The sequence below is a fragment of the Schistocerca serialis genome, chromosome 10, assembly GCF_023864345.2.
Source record: "Schistocerca serialis cubense isolate TAMUIC-IGC-003099 chromosome 10, iqSchSeri2.2, whole genome shotgun sequence".
NCBI lineage: Eukaryota > Metazoa > Arthropoda > Insecta > Orthoptera > Acrididae > Schistocerca > Schistocerca serialis.
Window position 1 is genome coordinate 131,081,133 of NC_064647.1, and position 9,514 is coordinate 131,090,646.

At 37.7% G+C, this 9,514-nt stretch overlaps 1 non-coding gene across 1 annotated transcript; it reads right to left on the reverse strand.

Annotated features, from left to right (window-relative positions):
* Nucleotides 1-9,179: 9,179 nt before the first annotated feature.
* Nucleotides 9,180-9,254, reverse strand: Trnas-cga (transfer RNA serine (anticodon CGA)). The gene has a single exon. It is a non-coding gene; the product is annotated as a tRNA-Ser (tRNA).
* Between the last annotated feature and the right edge of the window lie 260 nt (nt 9,255-9,514).

Genomic DNA, 9,514 nt, shown 5'->3' on the forward strand with positions numbered 1-9,514 from the left:
TTCGGATTCACTGTTTTTCAGCATAAACGAAAGATTAAGTCCAGTCGAGTTCTTTGTGAGGACCATACACCACGTACTGGAGTTCTGGTGTGTGAACGGAACAGACTCAATGCTGGTTGTTCCTGAACCCAAACTCTTCAGACCCCTTACAGTCCAGGTGTTAACAGCTGAGCAGTTCTTAAATCTTGTTCCGCTGGAGTAGTTCAGGAGGCCTTTTACACCTGCTGCTACTTCGCCAATTGCTGTTGTCACTGTGCCTTTATCTGCAACACACACAGTATTTCAAGATGTTTAACAACGTATCATGTCTGTTGTAAAATATCTAAGTATTTGGCATGTAACACTACAACGAATGTTTCTTAAAGTAGACTGGTTTTTTCCAAACGAGAAGCATCTTTCACATATACATTCAACCAAACTGTTGGGTTTGGTTGTTTGGGGAAGGAGACCAGACAGCGAGGTCATCGGTCTCATTGGATTAGGGAAGGAAGTCGGCCGTGCCTTTCAAAGGAACCATCCCGGCATTTGCTGGAACGATTTAGGGAAATCACGGGAAACCTAAATCAGGATGGCCGGACGCGGGACTGAACCGTCGTCCTCCCGAATGCGAGTCCAGTGTCTAACCACCAACCAAACTGTGATAAGGGAATTACGTTACAGCGAGCGTAGATTTTTTTAATTAGGAAACATTTCCACTCAAATTTAATCAGTGGTGTTTATTGCGTCCAGTGATCCGATTAGTTGAGTCAGTGAATGCCAACAAATTTGAAAGGTTCTTCAAATCGTTTGCTATTTAATTTACTGGCTTATCTCGTTAATTTAATACATTTCAACAGTTATATTTTATTTTACGCTGGTTTTGGCCATAGAAACGTTCTAGCTTTAAGAAAACGTGCAATTCTAAGGACAGGTATCGCTAACCATGATGTGAAACTGCATATCAGTACTCAAAACAATCATACTATTAAAATTGGTGCACTGTGATCAGATAAACAGAAAAGTAGAGTAGCGGTACATTAAGGGCATCTGTAATGCATTTCCAGAAGAGAAAAACTGCAGGACGAAATAAGGGTCTGGAAGCTCAAATAGCGAAACGTTTTAAGTGTGAGCAAACATCACTGAAATTAACTCTAGATGAGTTTTCACAGTACAGAGTTTCAACATTATGAGGATGATTGTTTCAATCATAACTGACGGTTCCAAAATCAATTGTTAAAATTATTGGACAAAGTATTTGTCATAGTAAATCAATAGTTGAAGTTTAAATTATGGTGAAGCTGTAAGGAGGATTTTAAAGACAGAAGAACCTAGGATTTGAAGTGAATTGTTAAACGAAATAGCTTTGTTTACTTTACACACTCTCAGACTCTCAGAATTGTGTGCTTAACGAGCACAAACCGAAGCTGTGTTGCACTTTTATTTGCGTGCTCTACCTTTCCCTGTATTTTCTGTTTATGCTATTCCTTGGTACCATCACTATTATTAATGTATAAAAACATACCTCAGTATCAATATATACTAAAATTTGTCTCTTAATTTTGCTTGTGTGTGAACCTTGTTTATATTACTCAAGAGAGATTTTTCCATGACAAATATAGAGGTCCAAAGGTGTCATTTTTATATTACTCAGGTATCATGCAGCTTTACTGTGTGATTAAATGATGGCGTCCTCTTGGGTAAAATATTCCGGAGGTAAAATAGTCCCCCATTCGGATCTCCGGGCGGGGACTACTCAAGAGGACGTCGTTATCAGGAGAAAGAAAACTGGCATTCTACGGATCGGAGCGTAGGAATGTCAGATCCCTTAATCGGGCAGGTAGGTTAGAAAATTTAAAAAGGGAAATGGATAGGTTAAAGTTAGATATAGTGGGAATTAGTGAAGTTCGGTGGCAAGAGGAACAAGACTTTTGGTCAGGTGATTACAGGGTTATAAATACAAAATCAAATAGGGGTAATGCAGGAGTAGGTTTAATAATAAATAAAAAATAGCAGTGCGGGTTAGCTACTACAAACAGCATAGTGAACGCATTATTGTGGCCAAGATAGACACAAAGCCCATGCCTACTACAGTAGTACAAGTTTATATGCCAACTAGCTCTGCAGATGATGAAGAAATTGATGAAATGTATGACGAGATAAAAGAAATTATTCAGATAGTGAAGGGAGACGAAAATTTAATAGTGATGGGTGACTGGAATTCGTCAGTAGGAAAAGGGAGAGAAGGAAACATAGTAGGTGAATATGGATTGGGGGGAAGAAATGAAAGAGGAAGCCGCCTTGTTGAATTTTGCACAGAGCATAACTTAATCATAGCTTACACTTTGTTCAAGAATCATGAAAGAACGTTGTATACCTGGAAGAATCCTAGAGATACTAAAAGGTATCAGATAGATTTTATAATGGTAAGATAGAGATTTAGGAACCAGGTTTTAAATAATAAGACATTTCCAGGGGCAGATGTGGACTCTGACCACAATCTATTGCTTATGAACTGCAGATTGAAACTGAAGAAACTGCAAAAAGGCAGGAATTTAAGGAGATGGGACCTGGATAAACTGAAAGAACCAGAGGTTGTAGAGAGTTTCACGGAGAGCATAAGGGAACAATTGACAGGAATGGGGGAAAGAAATACAGTAGAAAAAGAATGGGTAGCTCTGAGGGATGAAGTAGTGAAGGCAGCAGAGGATCAAGTAGGTAAAAAGACGAGGGCTAATAGAAATCCTTGGGTGACAGAAGAAATATTGAATTTAATTCATGAAAGGAGAAAATACAAAAATGCAGTAAATGAAGCAGGCAAAAAGGAATACAAACGTCTCAAAAATGAGATCGACAGGAAGTGCAAAATGGCTAAGCAGGGATGGCTAGAGGACAAATGTAAGGATGTAGAGGCTTATCTCACTAGCCTACAGAAAAATTAAAGAGACCTTTGGAGAAAAGAGAACCACTTGTATGAATATCAAGAGCTCAGATGGCAACCCAGTTCTAAGCAAAGAAGGGAAGGCAGAAAGGTGGAAGGAGTATATAGAGGGTTTATACAAGGGTGATACACTTGAGGACAATATTATGGAAATGGAAGAGGATGTAGATGAAGATGAAATGGGAGATACGATACTGCGTGAAGAGTTTTAAAGAGCACTGAAAGCCTGAGTCGAAACAATGCCCCGGGAGTAGACAACATTCCATTAGAACTACTGACGACCTTGGAAGAGCTAGTCCTGACAAAACTCTACTATCTGGTGAGCAAGATGTATGAGACAGGCGAAATACCCACAGACTTCATGAAGAATATAATAATTCCAAACCCAAAGAAAGCAGGTGTTGACAGATGTGAAAATTACCGAAGTATCAGTTTAATAAGTCACAGCTGCAAAATACTAACGCGAATTCCTTACAGACGAATGGAAAAACTGGTAGAAGCGGACCTCGGGGAAGATCAGTTTGGATTCCGTAGAAATGTTGGAACACGTGAGGCAATACGAACGTTACGACTTATCTTAGAAGAAAGATTAAGAAAAGGCAAACCTACGTTTCTAGCATTTGTAGATTTAGAGAAAGCTTTTGACAACGTTAACTGGAATACTCTCTTTCAAATTCTGAAGGTGGTAGGGGTAAAATACACGGAGCGAAAGGCTATTTACAATTTGTACAGAAACCAGATGGCAGTTATAAGAGTCGAGGGGCATGAAAGGGAAGCAGTGGTTGGGAAAGGACTGAGACAGGGTTGTAGCCTCTCCCCGATGTTATTCAATCTGTATGTTGAGCAAGCAGTAATTGAATCAAAAGAAAAATTCTGAGGAGGTATTAAAATCCATGGAGAAGAAGTAAAAACTTTGAGGTTCGCCGATGACATTGTAATTCTGTCAGAGACAGCAAAGGACTTGCAGTTGAACGGAATGGACAGTGTCTTGAAAGGAGGATATAAGATGAACATCAACAAAAGCAAAATGAGGCTAATGGAATGTAGTGAAATTAAATCAGGTGATGCTGAGGGGATTAGATTAGGAAATGAGACACTTAAAGTAGTAAACGAGTTTTGCTATTTAGGGAGTAAAATAACTGATGATGATCGAAGTAGAGAGGATATAAAATGTAGACTGGTAATGGCAAGGAAATCGTTTCTGAAGAAGAGAAATTTATTAACATCGAGTATAGATTTAAGTGTCAGGAAGTCGTTTCTGAAAGTATTTGTATGGAGTGTAGCCATGTATGGAATGAAATATGGACGATAACCAGTTTGGACAAGAAGAGAATAGAAGCTTTCGAAATGTGGTGCTACAGAAGAATGCTGAAGATAAGGTGGGCAGATCACGTAACTAATGAGGAGGTATTGAATAGGATTGAGAGAAGAGAAGTTTGTGGCACAACTTGACTAGAAGAAGGGATCGGTTGGTAGGACATATTTTGAGGCATCAAGGGATCACAAATTTAGCATTGGAGGGCAGCGTGGAGGGTAAAAATCGTAGAGGAAGACCAAGAGATCAATACACTAAGCAGATTCAGAAGGATGTAGGTTGCAGTAGGTACTGGGAGATGAAGGTTGCACAGGATAGAGTAGCATGGAGAGCTGCATCAAACCAGTCTCAGGACTGAATACCACAACAACAACAACAACAACAACAACAACATCTGTTTTGGCCATACGCTGTGACTTTGGATTACTACTGATAATTTAATTCTCAACTGGTGCATTTGCCAGACTATGAGTTTCATCTACTTAAGACGTGACTGGGATGATGGTGATTTTGGCGTCCTCCGTTTATAAGGGCCTGGAAACTAATTTTGTGCTCAGTCGGAGAGCGATGGAGAGCACAATGACCATAATCTTCCTTCTGCAAGTCCACATTACTCTCTGTACTAACTGAAAGAAAATGTTCCTACTTACTTTTTACTCAGCGGGACTATGACTAAACCAAAGTTATGAGTTTAAACTGTGATATATTCAGTAAAACTTCACTAGCACATTAATGTTCCTGATAATGACGATAACGAACCTATCAGAAACAGCAATATTAAAAGTTGAGGAGCGACCTCTATGTGAAGTTTCAGGTAAATTGGTCTATCGCACTGATCTCTAATCACCAGAAGTTAATTGCCGCCTTGAAAGTGGAAAATCTCGCCCCTTGCCACGCGGTTACGTCAACATCATCACGGGCGGCACATAGTTACGCCCGTGAAATCTAAGCGATCCAGGACAGTGTACAGTCCTCTCGAGTTCACTATCTACTTTTACCGAAAACATTTTGATAGCCATGTGGCTGCGACATCGTACGAGGTACCACGTAGGCACGCATTAGAAAAACTCTTACCTCGGTAATGAAGTGACTCTCTCGTTAATTACTGTTTTTATATATGACCACAGTAGACCGCCGAACGGAAAATCTGCCATCAACTGCTCTAGGCACAGGTAGCAGCATATAAATGCCCCTTTCTCAGACAGATTACTTAATAACTCTGTCATTTAACAGTTGACAATCTTAATTTTTATGTGAATGAAGTTGCTTTTAGTTGCCACAGAAGTTTTAGCTTCATTGCATTTATACTTTACCAGTTAGAGCTTTTAGAGAGGAACCAACAGTACAACATGATCGCTGGAGGTGCTGCTTTAAGGTTCCTTGTAACTGTAGTTATTTATTATAAAATCTTAAAATCTCTTACGGCTGCATTATTTACTGGAAGTAATCAAGTGCTGTAATTAGAACTTTCTATAACAATTTCATTTAGCCTACTTAATATTTTATGAACAAGGACGTTTTTGTTGCAGATTTAGTTTTCAGTAAATAATTCGATAGCTAATGTAGGTAGCTTAATGGAATTTATTCTGCATACAAATTTCCATCTTTCTGGGTCTAATATTTACCGCCTTCAAATTTTCGTAAAGACACATATTTGACCAAAATATTGCCCAAATGAAGACGAGACTTAACTGTGACACATTTATACATCCTTAATTTTTAGCTTTATGGTTTCATTATTTAGGGACATTTTTTCTAAAATAATATATGTAGAGAAACATTCATTAGACCATTCTTACGGTGCAATCCTTTGTATGCTAAGCACAGGCGCTGGTGCTAGTGAACTCTCTCAATGATACAACACTTATTTCACCACTGTGAGAGATCATTTTAGCCATCTGGAAGTAGCAATCTTCATGTTGGTAATGAATATTCACAGTATTAAACTCATGGAAATAGTGATGCACTATTTTATAATGACGTATGATTTCTTTATATCATTTCTACAATAGAGAATTATGCCTTTACACACGTCACAATTTCGCAACTGTAAATACTAACGAACTATTTACATTTAAAATAGCTAACGTTCATTCAACGTCAAGTTTATTGAAACAACATGGATCATCTCACCCAACTGAATCATTTTGCATCTAACACCCTATGAACAAACTAAACCAATTTAAGTATTAGAAAAGTAAAAGATGAATTGAGTAGTCCAAACACGTCATATATTTGATATTTTGAAGTATATCATCATTCTTCAAAATTATGGAACGGAGAAATAGTATTGTGGAACCAAACCGTTAAATTACTGTAATACCTTTATGTAAGTAAATGTTAGTCTTAAAAAAAGCGGAAGATATTATTTGTACTTTAACACTACAGGAAGTGTGGCTCATTTTAATGTGCAATTACGTGGGCTTCAACGTCGATACGGAAGAGAAACGTCTTACAGAAGAAAGTAATTTCAGTGTAACCAAGGTAAGGAGTTATGTGAAATTCCAATGATCATTGTAGTTTGTGACTTTACTCATTCGCAAGAATACCTGACGTCTCATTTCAATGCCCCTGACGAAGGACAGGTGGTTATTGTATAAAAGTATCACATGATTTCTCTCAGCTTACTGAATTTTAGTGGTATACGGTTACAGAATGTAGAATGGATTGTGGTATTCCGAAAACTTATTTATGAGAATGTAATATTCTCATCTGCATTTAGGTTTTTTCCTTCATAATATAAGACATTTTTAAGTTTAATCTAATTGCAAATTATCTTTCCAAACCACCGAATTTATTAAATCAGTATGTCCCTACAGGATTTTAGATACAAGGCAATATTTCGACGTACCAAACAGTTTCAGTCTGCCAATCCATTTCAGTCACCAGATATGTTTACCAAAACAACATGACAACCTGATTTCGAGGGGAAATATGTCAGCTTTAGTTCTGCGAAGAAAATGCTCTTTTTGTAGCTAGTGCAACCAGAGACCAATTGAAGGGGTGGAAATATACTCCTTTTTTAGTGTTTATGGGGCAGCTCCAGTGAATAATAGTGTGACTATCCTCCACATAAATCATGCACAGTGGGAGGTATGCACAGAACACATTAAGAATATTTAGATCAGAAGCCTAATCTTGATATGACAGTTGGCATATGTACTTCGTGAAGGGCTCGCTCGTGAAGGGCTCATGATGCAAGTGAACTAGTTTACCATTCATATACATGAAAGTAAGTACAGTACTTTTTATTACTTCATAACAATGTCTTTAAATTTCAGTAACTATAACTGTTTTGGATGTGTGCCCTATGAAATTAGCTTCAAATCAAACATCTTTATCGGCCAGTTACAAAACTGCATTTTTGCTTTCCTGATAGACTTATCTGCTTTGCAAACATATACTGTAGGTCAATTACAGACTGTAAGACATGTTGCATGAAGAGGTTATAAGATCAACAAAATTAAAACAAGTGTCATAGACTGCAGTCAAATTAATCCACACTATAATGAGGTTAAGAAATGAAACAGTGATGGTTGTAGAAAATTCCACTTGAGCATCAACGTAAGTGATTGATGATATGCAGAAGATATAAAATGCAGAATAGGAGTAACAAGAAAAACTGATCAGAAAATAGTGTAGAGCGCATTTTTTTGAAAGTACTTGTCTGGAGTGTAGTCTTGTATGGAAGTCAAACCTGGACAATTAACAACACGAAAGAGACTATGACTCAACTGTGATGGTTCAAAAGTATGCTGAAAATTAGCCAAGTATATCAGATAATTATTTGAGTACTAAAGTGAATTGCAATTTTTTGGTATAACTAAACCAAATGTAATTGGTTTGAGTACAATAAGGTACACACGTACCAGTAATGCTAGGCCACAGTCTGGAAGAAGTAGTGTGTCTAGTCAGCATTCAGTTTGTCAAATTATGTCCTCAGTCTGTGAGGTTTAAGTCTTGTCTGCATTGACAAGATAAAAATCTATGAAGTTTGATGTATTTCACTAAGGAAAATTAGTATATGCAGCAGTTATTAGAACCTAACGAAGAAAACAAAGGCTCAAGTGAAGCTTTGACTACAACCATAACAAAGGAAATTATAGGAATCTCTATTTAGAGAATTATTATTTAACATGTTTCCTACTGATTTGCAAGCAATAATTTACAGTTCAAGTGAATTAATGCCTGTGTGAAACTGCATTAAATTCTTTATCAACAGTAATACCTGGGAAGTCATTGACTACTGGATCACTTAATATACTCAATATTTCTGGATAAAGTTTCAGTTTCACACAGCATTTCAACTATCAATGGCAATGAAATTAATCATTTATGGCAGTATGTTCTATTTTGCTAACATTCTCCATATAGACATGCAGTTAAGTAATTCATTACAGCAAAATGTTGTATTTGAAAGAATTTAAGGAATAATGCTTAAACAATGAAGTGTTTATAGAAACAATGTGTGTATACTCTTAGTCAAGTCTCATTCAGTGTAAACGATTCCACTGTAGTGGATTCCAATTACTTAGTGGGCAATACATACGTAGTTCATTACCTTAAAATGTGCTGCATTGTTCTATCACTCTACATACTTCAGTGTTCTGTGTCAGACCAAGAGCAGAAAATATCAAACGTCAAACGTTTTTACCCAATTTCGTGTCAAAACCAGCTATAAAATAAATACTCTCACTGAATTTAACCAGTTGCAAATTGATATTCTCGAGTAAAATGAAGTGAAACAGTATCATTTGAAGCTCATTATCTTTATGATTAGTAAGATTACAAAAACCCAAATGTGTTTTACAGTACTAATGCAAAGTGGTTATGGAGCGATTTATGTCATATCTATTGTCGACAAACATTGTTTTCATTCCAGAATGAGATTTTCACTCTGCAGCGGAGTGTGCGCTGATGTGAAACTTCCTGGCAGATTAAAACTGTGTGCCCGACCGAGACTCGAACTCGGGACCTTTGCCTTTCGCGGGCAAATGCTCTACCAACTGAGCTACCGAAGCACGACTCACGCCCGGTACTCACGGATACTGGCAGAAGTAAAGCTTTAAGTACCGGGCGTGAGTCGTGCTTCGGTAGCTCAGATGGTAGAGCACTTGCCCGCAAAAGGCAAAGGTCCCGAGTTCGAGTCTCGGTCGGGCTCACAGTTTTAATCTGCCAGGAACTTTCATTGTTTTCATTCTCTGAACTAATAAAATGTTTGTGTTACAACAATGTACTCAGACGAGGAAGACAGCAGTGCCTCCAGCGCGACTAAATAAGGA